Source organism: Solanum tuberosum, unplaced genomic scaffold (assembly GCF_000226075.1).
Source record: "Solanum tuberosum cultivar DM 1-3 516 R44 unplaced genomic scaffold, SolTub_3.0 scf00297, whole genome shotgun sequence".
NCBI classification, from domain to species: domain Eukaryota; kingdom Viridiplantae; phylum Streptophyta; class Magnoliopsida; order Solanales; family Solanaceae; genus Solanum; species Solanum tuberosum.
Window position 1 is genome coordinate 422112 of NW_006239220.1, and position 16716 is coordinate 438827.

Here is a 16716-nt window from a genome sequence, read left to right on the forward strand (position 1 = left end):
TTTGGTGTCTTTTAAGACACTTGTCTTATGATAAAGCTTCTTATTGGCCTATAAATAGTTATCTTCCCTTGATGAAAAAAGCAGTAACAAAACTATCACTCTCTTACTCTCCCTCATGTTCTGCCTCTCTCCCTCTTTAGTCTTCTCCTTTTAAGTTAATTAATTATAATAATTTGGGCTTTGTTATTTTATTTTCCCCACTAATAACTTGTTGATGTTAATTAAAATAGTCCCTCATCTATATGAGTTGAATTATTTTGGTCCTTTATATATATATTACCTTATCCAAATAATTCTTAATGTATATAAAAAGTGTATCATTTTGGTTCTTAACCCTAAAAACTAACTGAAAAGTTAAAAAACTATTAAAATTCACGGTGGGTTCCACACTTTTCTTCCTCCCTCTTTTTTCTGTCATTTCTTCTTCTCCATCTTCTTTTTCCGTCATTATTAATTAAGGGACCTTGTGAAAAGGGTCTTCTGTATAATGCAGAATTTGTGATGGAAATGTTGAATGATAAACATTGGGGCGTTTTTAAGACGTTGTCGATTTTAACACCCTGATTCATAGATATTATAAGGTTGTTGAGATGAGTGGCAGTCTTGAGATGATGGAGATGATGGAGAGGATGAAAAGAGAAGGTTTGTCACCTGTCATAGTTACATATAATACTCAGACTAATGGTTTCGACATTTTTGGTGCTGCAAATTGGAGACTGTAAATTGTATCATGAGTTCTTGGACTCTAATGACAATATAAATGTTAGTTATGTTGGTGATGAAGAAAAATAAGAACTAAACGGCCAAACGTAGAAAATAAAAATTTACAAACCATTTTTTGAATTTTGAAGAAAACTTTGTTTGTTTTAGAGGATTTTTGGTAGTTAATAGAAGAATAAATCAATTGCAAATTTGAGAAAAAATGGTGGAAGAAAGAAGATGGGGAAGAAGAAAGAGGGAGTAAGAAAGGGTCCACCAAAAAGTGGGACCCACAGTTAAGTTTAACACTTTTTTTATTTTTCAGTTAGTTTTTAGGGCTAAGAACCAAAATGATACACTTTTTATATATATTAAAGACTATTTGTATAAGGTGATATATATAAAGGACCAAAATAATTCAACCCCTATACATGAAGGATCATTTTGATCATTTTCTCGACTCTGGTGCTACAAGACATATTTGTATAAACAAAAATGATTTTTTGTCATACACCCAAGTTGAGAAAAGAGAAGAAATTACCTATTTTGGTGACTCAAGGACAACCAAAGTTTTTTTAAAATGAAAAGTTCTCTCAAACTCACATCTGGTAAAACTTTAGCATTGAGTGATTTATTTCATGTTCCTAGTATCCAAATTAATTTGATTTCTATGAGATTATTAGGAAAATGTGCAATAAAGGTTTCGTTTGAAGATAATAAGGAGATATTGACTAAAAATAATATTAGTGGGCAATGAGTTTTGTAACTATGGCTTATTTGTGCTTAATATTTGTGATAATTTCAGTGAAAGTGTATTTGCTTTTGCTTATATGATTGAGTCCATTCTTTATGGCATGCTAGATTAGAACATGTTAATGTCTCATAGATAAAGAATATGTGATCTCTTGATTTAATACCTGATTTAGACTCAAATAATTTTGATAAATGTGAAATATGTGATGAAGTTAAAATTACTAAAAAGTCTTTTTTTCCCCCGTAAATAGAGAAACTGAGTTATTATCTTTAATTTACACTGATTTAGGTGATTTGAAACAGACTATGATAGAGGTGGTAAAAGATATATGTGACTTTTATTGATGATTTTTTCAGATTTACTAAGTTGTATTTGCTTAGAAATAAAGATGATACATTAGATGTTTTTATTGCTTATGATTAAGTCTGATGTTTAACATCAACTTAGTAGGAAAATCAAGAATAAGATCTAATAGAGGTAGAGAATAAATATCTTTGGATGCCTTTTGTGAAAAAGAAGGAATTATTCATGAAGTAACCCCGCCTTATTCACCTGAGATGGAGTAGCTGAAAGAAAAAATATAACTTTAAAAGAAATGATGAATTTCATGTTAATTAGTTCTAATGCTCTTGATAATTTGTGGGGTGAAGCTATATTATCTGCATGTCACTTACAAATAAAATTCCTCATAAAAGAACGGGAAAAAAATTCTTATGAATTGTGGAAAAATTATAAATCTAATTTAAAATATGTTTAAGTGTGGGGGTGTCTTACTAAAGTTCTTTTGCCTGAACCTAAGAAGAGAAAAATTGGTTCTAAAACTGTTGATTGCATACTTTATTGAATATGCTGAACATAGTGCTGCATATAGATTTCTTGTATTGAAAAGTGATGTGCTTGATTACAATACTATAATTGAGACAAAGAATGTTGATTTTTTTGAACATATTTTTTCACAGTGTGATAAAATTTCTCATACACCTATTGAAAGAAATAATTGTTGAAGATGAAGGAAGCTGATGATTGAAACATGTCAAAGGAACAAGTCCAACGAAGCTGACTGACGAGTCTACAACAAGTGTTGAAGATAAAGGAAGTTGATGATTTGAACATGTCAAAGGAGCAGGTCCAACGAAGCTGACTGGCGTGTTTACAACACACGAGTTTACAACATTGTTGTAGAATTAGACTACTTATATTAATTATGATTATATTACGACTAGGATTAGATTATAATTAGGATTATAGTACAACTAGGATTAGATTATTTATAATTGCATTATTATTATTATAGTAGTATTATGTATCGTAGTAGGACTCTAAGTATAGTTAACTTAGGACTCTACAATTCTCTCCCTATATAAGGAGTTGTAACTCAACATTATTTTTATCAATACAATCCTTGATTTCTCTAATCCTAGACGTGAAATTTCTACATGGTATCAGAGCATAAAAGATCTTCCGTTCTCTGAGTAATGATCACAAAAAAAAAACACGTTATATTGCAATGACCACTTCTACCAATACTATGTGACCTCTTCACTTCACCAACTCATTACCGCTTGCTCCATTAAACTTAAGCTAGCAAACTACCTCATAGGGAGGACACAAATATCTCAATTGATTCAGGTGATGAAACTAACATGTCTCATCTATGAACTAAGTAAAATCAGTTGTTCCACTGGACAGACTGCTGGGAAAGTTGTAGCGGTTGAGAAGGATGAAAAAGATAGTGGCACCATTGATGATTGAAAGGAGAAAGATGTGTTGCTAAAGAGTTGGATCTCAAGCATCTTGACCGAAGAAAGCATGTACCTAATTGTGGGCTGCTTAACTGCCAAGGAAACATGGGAATGCTTAGAAGAAACTTATCTTCAAGCAACAAAAGAAAAAAAGTTTCAGCTTAAACAACTACAAAGTGTTAGGCTAGGAACCAAAAATATTGATTAATACATCAAGGAATTCAAATGCATATGTGAAAAGTCAGTTCCAAAAATCATGTTAGGTAAGGTACCATATTCCACCCTTAATCAATTTGTTAATGTTCTCACAGGCTTTGATATAAGGGAAGATGAAGAATAGGTGTCACAACAAAATCATAACATGATATTATCTGCTAAAAAAGGCAGGGGAGGAGGAGACAACAACATCAACTCCAGAAAAACAAGTTTCAAGCATGCTGGACAGGGAACAGATTCTTAGAACAGTCAATATGGACCAGGTTCTCTAAACAATAAAAGTTTCCAAAGTGAAAATAAGGAGAGGAATAGTTTTGAGTCATGTCAAATAGGTGGTAGGAATAATCATACTGCTCTTAAGTGTTTTTACTGGTGGGACTACTTGTATCAATCTACAGATGAACTATCACAAGCAACGACTAGACATCACATTCATACCGAAGCATTGACAAAACAAGTTTTTGCTGGGTATTCGAAGCAAGCTAGGAGTAACCATTCCTCTACTCTCTAGCTTGAGGAGAAGTGTTGAAGATGAAGGAAGCTGATGATTGGAACATGTCAAAGGAACAGGTACAACGAAGCTGACTGACGTGTTTACAGCACTGATGTAGAATTAGAGTCGCACTAGGATTAGACTACTTATATTAATTAGGATTAGATTACGACTAGGATTATATTACGATTAGAATTATAGTACAACTAGAATTAGATTATTTATAATTGCATTATTATTATTATTATTATAGTAGTAATATGTATTGTAGTAGGACTCTAAGTATATTTAACTTAAGACTCTACAATTCTCTCCCTATATAAAGAGCTTGTAACTCAACATTATTTTTGTCAATACAATTCTTGATTTCTCTAATCCTAGACGTGAGATTTCTACAATAATGAAAATATCTCTTATGAGGAACTGAGAAGGAGAAAAGGCCAATGAAAATGATTTTCAAACTTTTCTTGTTGACAATGAACCATTAAATTATTTTGCAGCTATATCTTCTTATGATGCTAACTTTTGGAAAGAGGCAATAAAAATTGAAATTGATTCAATTATGAAAAATAATACATGAATTTTGATTGATTTACTTCCTGGTGCAAAATCTATTGGTTGTAAATGGACTTTCAGGAAGAAATTTAATCCTGATGAATCTATAGATAAACATAAAGCTCGGTTAGTAGCAAAAGAATTTTCTCAAAAATAAAATATTGATTATTTTGATACATTTGCACCAGTGACTAGAATTTCTTCTATCCAACTTTTAATTGCTTCGCATCAATTCACAAGCTTTTTATTCATCAAATGGATGTAAAAATAACTTTCTTAAATGGTGATTTGGAAGAAGAGATCTATATGGTTCAACCTGAAAGATGTATTATTTCTAGACAAGAAAATAAAGTTTACAAATTAATTAAATTTCTTTATGGTCTTAAATAAGCTCCTAAACAGTGACATAAAAATTAGATCAAGTCTTACTGAGAGACAAATTTTCTTCTGTTGAAGTGAATAAATGCGTTCACACTAAAATGGTAGACAATGATTATGTGATAATATGCTTATATGTTGATGACATGCTTATATTTGGTACCAGTTTAAATATTGTGAAAAGTACCAAATTTTTTTTGTCTACTAATTTTGATATGAAGTATCTGGGTGAAGTAAATATGATTTTGGGAGTTAAAGTTATAAGGAGTGAAGATGGTATAATGCTGTCGCAAGAACATTATGTGGAAAGAGTTCTTAAAAAGTTTGAATGTTTTGAGGTGACACCTATAGCCACTCCTTATGATGCTAACTCTCAATTGAAAAAGAATTATGATGACCCAGTTGCTCAGTCTAAAATGCTCAAATTATTGGAAGTCTATTGCATTTAATGAATTTCACTAGGCCTAATATTGCATATGCTATGTGTAGATTGAGTAGATATACTCATAATTCCAATAAAGAACATTGGTTTGCATTGAATAAACTGATGATATATTTGAGAGGATCCATGAATTATGGTAACATGTATAGTAAATTTCCTTCTACTTTAGAAGGCAGGGGCAGAGCCACACCTTAGCATGGATGGTTAGATGAACAACCTTCGGAAAATTTTTGCGAGTATATATGTTAAATATCAATTTTTTGGATGTATACTAATTGTTGAACAACCTTGACACACTAAAGAAAGATATCCAAATGGTTAAGACTGTTCAAAGTCGCCCTAAGGCCAGGGTTCAAGCCCAGACTAAGGCGCGCTTTGTTTATTTATTTTTAGTTTCGTTTTTAAAGAGAACAAAAATGACATTTCAATCTTTATAATCTGACTAGCAAGGTTTATTTTTTTACTTTTCCTAAAGTACGAACACCCTTGACAAAAATCTTGGTTCCTCCACTGTTAGAAGGGTATTGTGATGCAATCTGAATCTCTTATTCAGATGAGACAAAATCCACTAGTAAATATGTGTTCACTTTAGGTGGTGCAATATCCTGGAAATCAGCTGAACAAACGATCATTGCTAGATTGACTATGGAGTCAGAGTTTGTAGCTCTGGAGTTAGCTAGTTCTGAGGCTAAGTGGCTAAGAAATTTCTTAGCAAATATCCCTTTAATAAAGGATGAATATCCTCTAGTGTTTATACATTGTGATTGTCAAGCCGTAATTGCTATTGCGGAGAATAAATCTTATAATTGTAAGAGACACGTGAAATTGAGGCATGATGTCGTTCATCACCTGCTGAGAGATGTAATAGATTATGTGAAGTCAGAATTGAATTCGGCCGATTCACTGACTAAATCTGTGAGAACAAAATTAATTCTTCAGACCTCAATAGAGATGGGTTTAAGGCCAATGTGATTTTCAATAAAGATGGTAACCCAACCTATGTGATTGGAGATCCCATGAAGTAGGTTCGTATGGGTAATAACAAGTCAATATTGACACTGTGCACTAACTGAGAGTACTTGAACTGCTATTGAAAATGAGGGATAAGTTATTAACTCTTAATGAATTCATAGTCCTTAATTAAGGGTGGTGTATTTAAAGCAGTATACTCTTGATGAATTCACCTATATGAGAAGTGGAGTGAGGCCGCTCCTATGAGATTTTGGCTTAGTCTCTAGAGCTCTCATGAATATCAGGCACGCACATTGCCTATTGGCGCAAAATCGCGTTGAACAACAAAATTACTGAGATTAAAATGTGATTGGTAAAGTCTCTGATTTACAATAAGAATTATTGGTTCATAGAAATTTTATATTTCACCAGTAATTTTGTAAATTAAATTTTATCAATTTAAGTTTGTTTTATAGTCCGAAAGACACCAAACATATTGCATTTTGTCCATGAAAATCAAGCAAGTTATATTTTTCGTATAAATTCTTTTGAAATATGTGGAAAATTGTAAGCAACATGGTTTATTTCCAAATACTTTTTTTAATTAAAAAAAGTATTTGTGAAGCCATAAGGGAATTGTAGTTATCAAGTTGTCTTCTTTATTGGAAAAATGGAAACAATGAAGCACTTGGCAGTGTATGCCATTCTTTTACACCCTCCCTGACACCTGTCCTATGATGAATTTTGCATAATTATCTTTCCTTTATGAAAAAAACAGTAACAAAACTGTCACTCTCTTACTCTCCCTCATGTTCTGCCCCTCTCTCTTTAGTCTTCACCTTTTAAGTTAATTAATTATAATAATTTGAGTTTTGTTATTTTATTTTCCCACTAATAACTTGTTGATGTTAATTAATTTACTGATTCATGTATTCTCTATTTAAATAGAGAAAATTTATTTAATCTTAGGGAAATATTACACCGTTGAAATAGTTTTTTAGGACTATGTCCAACACAACTTGAGTATTAATATTCTGCATTATTATTTATATATTATCATAGTAATATTCATCTTATTTCCAGGACTACTATTTTTCTAAATGATAAGTTAAATTATTATTGTGCTATTTAATTGTTCCTCGACACTTTTATCGATAAGACAAAAGATTTCTCGGGGTGTTACATGATCTCCAGAAGAATGGTGATACTGATGTACAACAAATTCGTTCGAGTGATAATCTTGCAGATTATACACCAAATCTTTATCAGTGTCAACTCCTTTGAGGATGATATACAAGATAAAAATGTGAGGACTTTATCAGGTGCAGTAGAATGCACGTTATACTTTTTTTTCTTTAACCAAGGTTTAATCTCACTGAATTTTTCCGATAAAGTTTTTAGTGAAGGTGCATGCAATGCGTATTAAAAAATAAAATAAAAAATATATATAGTATTTGTTCCTTCACTATAATTTCTATTTTAAAATGGACATTCAAGATAGAGTGTTGTAAAATAAAAGTGGATGTCTATGTGTGAGACCACCTATCTTCTTTTAGTCAATGAGCCTCCTTCTTAATGGCCAAGAAACAATATTTGATTATAAAAAACCACTTTGTTCATATACAAAGAACAACAATATATACACAATCTCTCCTTCTCTCTTTCTACTTACTTTAGCTTTTTTATTTTTTCCTCTGGTTTATTTAAGTTTGTTTTCTTATTTATTTTATAATATGTTATTAACACGAATCTCTATCAATTCAAGTAAATATTTTAAAAGTTTTGAAGGTATAAATTTTCCTTTCTTAAATAATATCAAATCTTTCTATACTTAAATTTATTGCTTTGGATATATCGGAAAAAGCTACCTACCTTAGGTAATAGATACCAAAATTCATCTTGATGTGATGGATCTGACATACAATATCCAAGATAAAAATCAGGCATCAAATCAAAATCGTGCCAAAGCAATGATATTTTTCCTACATCACCTTGACGAAGGTTTAAAAATGAAATATCTTTCTGTTAAAGATTCTCTTGTCTTGTAAAATAATTTAAACATTGAGATATTTCATTTTTAAATCTTCATCAAGATGATGTCGGAGAAATATCATTACTTTGGCACGATTTTGATTTGATGCCTGATTTTTATCTTGATTAATGTCTGTCAAATCCGTTATATCAAGATAAATTTTAGCATCTAGTAGCAAAAATAGATAGCTTTTTTTTTTGGTATATCTAAATCAAGAAATTTAAATTTAGAAAGATTTGATATTATTTGAGACTTTTTCTTATATTCGAGACTTTCAAAATATTTACTTGAATAGAAAGAGACTCGCACTGATACGTCTTATAAAAAATAAATAAGTGGAACAAACTTAAATAAACAAGAAGGAAATGATAAGAAAGCTAAAGTAAAGAGAGAGAGGGAGAGAATTGTATATGCATTGTTGTTCTTCGTAAATGAACAAAATGACTTTTTATAGCCAAAACATTATTTCTTGGCCATCAAGAAGGAGACTCATTGGCTAAGAGAAGATAAACCATAATGATGGGTCCCGCACATGGGCATATACCTTTATTTTACATCATATTTCCCCGTTCATTTTTTACTTATCACTGTTTTACTTGACACACTCATTAAAAAGTTAATTATTGATATATTTATTTTATCACACTATTTCAACTAATTAATTTTGATATATTTATTTTACCACAATATTCCTACTAATTAATGTTTGATATTGAGTCTTGAAAAATGACATGTAGAATAATATTTAATTCTAAGGGTAAAGCATAAAAAAAATAATTGATATATTAAAAGTGACAAATAAAAATGAAAATTTATTTTAAAAATAAATGATAAATAAAAATAAACGGAAGGAGCATATATCAAAATTGTTTGAGATGTAACATCATCAAATAGTCTTTGGATTAACTTACCTTTTTCGAAAAAACATTTCCTTAATAATATATTCAAGTAGTCATCTCAAAATGCATCAATTAATTATGATTAAATGATAAAGTAGTACTATAACATAGGCATATATGTCCTACTTTTTTTGTTTGTTTGTTTGCTTATTAGTTGGGACTTATGGTTTTGCTTTAGTTTATTTTTCTCTTCTTTCTTGTATGAGTAGTAAAGGAATACCAGAATATTCAAAGGGTTACTTGAGTTTTTGTCACGACCTAGATCGTCGTGATTGGCACCACACTAACCCTCCGGTGGGAGAACCATTACTAAAACTAACTAAGCAGCCATAACCAAAATACTACACATTTAAAGATACGGAAGCATGTTTAAATGACAATAAAAATGGAGTCCCTATAAACTCCAAAGGTTTAAACAATTAACTAACCAAACTAATGCAGAAATTCAACACCTAGAACCTGAAAGTCATTGTACCAAAACTCTACTAACGACAAGTCCAAGAACAAGGGGTACAACCCCAAAGCTAAACAAAACTCCTTAAACAAATAGTCTAAGTTTGAAAAGGGTGGACTTACACAAGAAAGATCCATGGCAGCCTGAAAGAACTGGCACACCCTTGAATCTCATCACGCTCAATAGTCACCTAGCGAAAGTCTATCTATAGCCGCATGAAGATGCCCTGTACTCAACAAAGAAAGAGCAAGTGCAGTATCAGTACACAACCACAGTGTACTGGTAGGATCTATCTCAATAAGTGAAACACATGCAAGTAACCACAACATTATAAAACAGGCATATAACAAACATATACAATATTAGTCATCTTTTCAGGATCAAAGTAGCATTCCACGTTCTCAATAATACACATTGGTTATCATTTTTAGAACAACAAACAATCTTTCAACCTCAATCACCATTAGATATGAACGTAATCATCACAAGTAGATACACATCACAATTCAATGGTACTCTCACGAAACCCAAATCAATAGTCCTCTCATGGAACCCATACCTAAACTGTTAGTGTATTGGTACGTGGTACCCGTTCAAATGTTTATGCCGTTACGTGGTAACCGATCCAAGTTAGTGTGCCGGATCGTGACACCCGTTCTAATGTTTATGTCGGTACGTGGCAACCAATCCCAGTTAGCGTGTCAGAACGTGATACCCGCTCCATTCAACAAACCACAATCACAATCACGATTTATATTCTCACAATCATACAACAAAAGGTGATTCATGACATACAATTATTCAATTATCCTCATTTTACGATTAGGGTGATCAATAATTCAACATTCGCATACATACATGCATTAGAATGAAGCAATTACAAACATATATCACACCAACATGAAATCACAACCATCACCTACCTCGAACAAAGCTTGAATCCCCTAAGCAGCTTGATTCTTCCCTTTCCAGATTCTTTCCGCTTGTTCTTGGTCTACAAACAATAATAATAACACAAGAATTAATAAACGATGTCTAATTACCCAAATTAAAGTCAACACTATCAACCCTAGATCAACCCCATGATTTCTATTACCCAAAATAGGGCTTTTTCCACCATCCAAACAGTTCCAAAACCCTTCCCCAATCAATAATTACCTATTAGTTTACGTTTTACGGATCAAAAAATGGATTCGGGGAGTTAAACCTTACCTTTAGCCTCAAGAATGGTGGAAAACTGTTAAGAAAGCACCTGAGGTCGTCTCCTAGCTCTCAAAGTTGAAACTTACAGAATGAAATGATTTTGGGGTTTATTACCGACTTAATTCGCGATTGGGCCGCCACAACTGTCCTCACCCCGCTACATCGGCCCAGCCATGGCGGGCAATATCCCGCCACAACGCCTTGAACGGAAACAATGAGTCAAATTAAGACTTCCAAACCCCCATTTCGCAACACATCTTCATCCCAAGACACTCAGAACATACCCGTTCACGCTAAGATCAGTTTCGGGAGTTCTTCTCGCCCGAATTCAATTTCGTAAAGTCGTACGAGTTCCTTAATGTCTTAGCTATCTACTCATGTCATCAAACTCATAATTAGATCACCCAATTATTTCCAAATTTCCCTATACTTGCTTGACTCCGATTTTGTCCAAATCTGGACTAGGCTAGGAAATTCCAAGTTGCTACTCATAAGTTTTCTGGACCCAATTCTTTCCCCATTGGCTTTTCCTTAACAACGGAATCATGTCGTTAAAATATATACCAATTTACCCATCACTCGTCCCCGAGTGATCAACTAGGAAAGACTGGCTAAAGTAAGGGTAGAGTAGTATCTGAATCGTCAAATTACTGGGGATACTTGTCTCACATGTCCTTTTCGATTTCCCAAGTAGCTTCCTCAATCTGACGATGCTTCCATTGAACTTTCATAGACTTTATCTCCTTGGTCCTCAGACCAACCAATTGAATACCTATACATCCTCCCATACAATGCTCAATGAAGTCATTACAATACTCGAGTGATATTTATTGTTGTATGTACACTTAACTAACAACAAAGCTATTCCCAATAACCACCAAAGTTTATTGTACACATGTCTACAACATCTGTTATCAAGGATCTTGACACAATCATCCGGACGAATCCTCTAGCACTTAAGCATGATAAAATTCCAAGTCAATACTCGCTACAAATAGAAGTAAACCTGAACCAACCAACACACACTCATAATACTCAAATAATCATAGTTCTTATCAACATCTCCTTCTCACAACGTAAATTTCCATGAGCTTAAGTTATAAAAAATTGGTCTTTAGACATCAGATACTCATCGAGGGATATGTCCAAGCATAAAAACCCTCTAACAACACTATCGAGAAGCTAGATTTAGTAATTGTAGGTTACCTTTTAAGAATGGTAGAATTGGACCCAATGATCCCAACATTCAACCACACATAATCAATACATGACTTTGACGACTAGATGAATATTAAGATTGCCGTACAACCACAAATACGCATGGTAACTCTTCTATGAATTCTTATAAGCCGGGTGGTACATGTAGAAATACTGATATACTATAACAACTCCACCACAACATCAAATATGTCATATGAAATAACCAAGTCGTCCCAATCATCTCACTCAACCACGAGAACATCGCAGGATCGGTACATCTGATCCACCCACAAAAGTGAAAACACACGCGAGCATAGCTAGCGACTCATACTCACAACCATGTACAAAATGAAATAGATCGACACCTAAGAATTTATCGAATAACACTAAAGGTTTTCCTGTGAAGAGTCGATACCAGCCATTTCCATTCACTTGACTCCACATACTCTTCACATCCTTCAACTGAAGCTCACACTCTCAATATTAACAACCATCATAACCACTCCGACCATTTACCTTACTCTAAACCAATACTTTTAAAATGAAAACCTTTCTTAAATACTTTAACAATCAAAAGTAATAAACTTTACGATTCAACCCAGGTGTAAGTCCTTTCAAAGGTTCAATACCTGATACAATTGATCATTTCTCGCCTTACAAATTCACACCTTGACAAAATATATCACTACGAATGTAGACATACAATGAAATATCTAAATTATAAATTCAACTATATAACATAATCCCCTTATCTATCAACATTAGCTTATACCTTAAAGATTTTCATGAAATCATGGATCTCCGCTTATCATTGATCGTATCTTCATTGATATTACAATATCTTTTGCTAGCAATTCAATCGTACTCATTACTAAACTCAAAACAAAAACAAAGCACTTATCATCACACTCGAGCTAATGTCTGTACACTCCTTTCTTAAGTCCTTTCCAATAGTTTTTAACCAATCTGACGGACTGGTGACATTATTACCATAGCCACATCAAAACGAATGAAATCACGTGTCTCTGAACCCAAATTACCTACCCCTATGAAGATATCTCTTTAGCCTTTGCAATCAAATAAAATATTATTTTTCTCGCCTATCTCTAGGGGCGGTACTACATCCCACTATATTTTCCTTCATTATAACTCTAACTCTTTAAAATTCTATTCGAGTAGTGTTCCATCATCTCTTAGAACTTTTCATACAACCACGTTACCCACCAAATATTAGAAAACCACAACCTTAGATACTCGCAAGTCGTAATTACTAAACAAAAATTTGCTTGACCAATAATTTTATTATATAGTTGTATCTCGTCACAATCCATCACAAACTCTTATTACCATTACACTTAGTCAGCCTTGACTATTACTATGAAGTCAACGTTTTCATCAACACGACGCCTCAACCTCAGGTAAACTCATCGAATTCAAAGGACTAACAAAATTTTATACGCACTTTCTTACTAAAAAAACTTCAATTTCCTTTACCCAAGTATACTCAATGGAACTTTCCTTATCCAAAAGCTTGTCATTCCGGTATCAATCCACTCCTTTATGACTTAAGATAAAATCACTGGTCCTCGCACTACCCTCCTTCTTCTTATCAAATAAGACAGGAGCACCCCACGGGGAAGCACTAGGACGGATGAAACCTTTATCAAGAAGCCCTTGGATTTGAGCTTTAAACTCTCTTAATTCTGCCAGAGCCATGCGATAAAGAGGAATGGAGAAGGGGCGAATGCCAATTTTCAAGTCAATGCAGAAATCTATATCTCTATTCGGAGGCATACCAGGCAAATCAGTAGGAAACACTTCTCAAAATTCTAACACCACAGGAAATAGATTCAATAGAGGGAGACTCAATCTCAACATCCCGAATATGAGCCAATTACGCCAAACAATACTGCCCCACCAGTTTCCTACCCTGCACGAAAGATATGACCTTAGCTGACTTAGGTTTGTACCCCCTTCCCACTCTAACATTTCCCTCCCTGGGATCTCTAAAGTTGCCGACTTAGCATTACTATTAAGCATAACATAATAGGGGGACAACCAAGTCATGCCTAAGAATATATCCAATCAGTTATATCCAACATAACCAAATAAACCCAATTATGAAAATCCATAAACACAGCAGGACAACACGATATACATGGGTGACTATGACTGACTCTTCAACTGGGGTAGAAACATGGATGGGGGCATCAAGTATATTACAAATCATATCAAATTCTGAGGCAAATCGCACGGACACAAAAAAATAAGTAGAACCCGGATCAAACAACACATTAGTCATCCGATCACAAACAATAATAGTACTTGTGATCACTACATCAAACCCTCAGCCTCGGTCTTGCCCGAAACGACATAAAACTGAGCCCTGTCATCTTGACGACAATTCTCTACCCGCATTACCATTTCCCCGGCCTCCACGACCTCGCTGATTTCCTCCTCATGTGCCTAGGTTCTCCACAATTTTAACACACTTAATAACTTAACCAAGTAAACATCGCTGCTATTAGAGCAGTCGTATCCTGACCCTTCTTGATATACAATCAATCCATGACATTGTAGTATAGCTTCTAATCTCGATTGACATAACTTAATTTCATCATTCGCTAAACAATCCATACATATTATGACAACAATACTAAATGCATTTTCCAAAGTAATGGTGTTCATTATTTAATCGTCCCTTACCAAAACTTCTTGAATGTTGTCACCTATAAACTCGAATCTGCAAATCTGACCTTAATCCCTTCCCTTGAAACTACATGCCCCAAAACGGCAACCAAAGTCAACCAAAATTCACACTTAGAAAATTTCGCATACCACTTTTGTTTCCCAAGAACACCCAGAATAATACGAAGATGGTCGACATTGTAACACCCTGAAAATGCTAACAAGAGTCACATGCCGATAAACCACTGCTTAATTATTACAATATGTTTAATTCTCATTTTGGGAACTTGAAATAATGTTATATTTGCAACCTTGCTTAAAATAATTATCAACGTAATTTAATGTATTGTATGGGGGTATTTGTATAATGTTTTAATTAGAAATATGTATAGCTTTAAAAGGAGGTGAAGGATATATATATATATATATATATATAGTTGTATATGTATGCATTTGGGCAACACACAAGTATTTGGGCAGCCAACTTTTATAGACAGCTGTGTATATGATAAGCACTTGTTGTGTTACTATATTTTGACACCTCCTCTTAAGAAATTCGTCTAACCTGAAATATAAGTCCCTTGGAACATTATCTAACCTGTTGTTCTTCAAGATCACAAGAGAAAATCTTGGTTCTTTTGGTTGGAAATCGAGTTCCACTCTTCTCTTTGGTAAGTGGTAAAACTTGTTTTTGAGCTGGGTAGCTTTTAGTAGATTAAGCATATCTCGCTCTATATAACTTTGTTTGCTATGAATAAATATAATTTGGAAAGATAATTCGTATATGTACAACTCTTATGTTTATGTTAAACTCTAATTTAGTTGTTATGTATTCGAAATATGGGATGCATCATAGGACAAGTTCTGTCCAGATTCTGAAGTTTGAAATCCTGTATGGACAACTGTTAGTGTTTTGAATATATCTTTTTATCCAAAATACATTTTGTGGTGATTCTTGGTTGTTTGCAACCTTAAGAGAGGTACCTACATCTTTCATGAAGAGTATACAATCCAGTTTTGCCGTTTGTCATTTCAAATCTTAGTTGCGATATAATGCTCTAGGATGGCCAGAATTTACTGTTTGGGAGCATAGTCGTATTTGTACAGGCTAGGCTTACTTGTGATGATAACCCTATTTTACGTCATCATTATTGAGCTGCTAGAAAGTAAACAAGTTATTGAATTCATTTTTTAAGGTTGTATATCCTCGTGTACAAGTTGAAGACTTTGATACGCTGCTAGGTCTACTGTTTGACTCGTGGAGTTTTGTTGGACTGTTTTTGTGCTAAAGAACTGAGGTTTTGTGTATAAACTTATACTTGTACTCTTTTTACCTGCTGTTATATCTGAAAGTTAACTTGGTACCTTGGTTACCTCTTGTCACTTTGCATTGTCGTATTGGTATTCTTTAATACATTAAAGACGCTTATGTAACTCGCCCACTTGTACAGATTGTTTGATCACTTAGCACTCTTGTTGGGACCTTGTCCTTCTTGTGGCTGTGACATTGTCACTCTTGGCATGCCTCTTGGTTCGGATCATTTGCCATCTTGACTCTGCATTTTTCGTTCGTCTTAAGAATAGAGTTGTCCATTTTAAGTACGAACTAGGAAGCCATTTTTTAATATGGTTCTTAGTTCTCTTGATTATTGGGTTTTGACCCTTCTTGATACCTGATCGTGCTTGGTGTGACGACATAATGTATATATTGGGTGAGCCTTGTTATTGAATCTCTTGAAAAGTTGTGCTATGAGCATTCTTTACATTTGGACCTTTATATATTGAACTTGATACTCCTTGTATATTGTTTAGTTGATTTATTGATTTTGGTTCGATCGTGCTGCCCTTGACTTGAGAATGATAATTTGGTGAATTTAAGGGCTCCAAGCCTATAGTTTGTACACCACTAAGCTATATGCTTAGCGATAGTTGTTTCTATCGTAGGGGCTGTTCGCGATGATGCTTGAAGCTGGCCATTGATGATGGAGATTTTGAAAGCCTTAAGGAAGA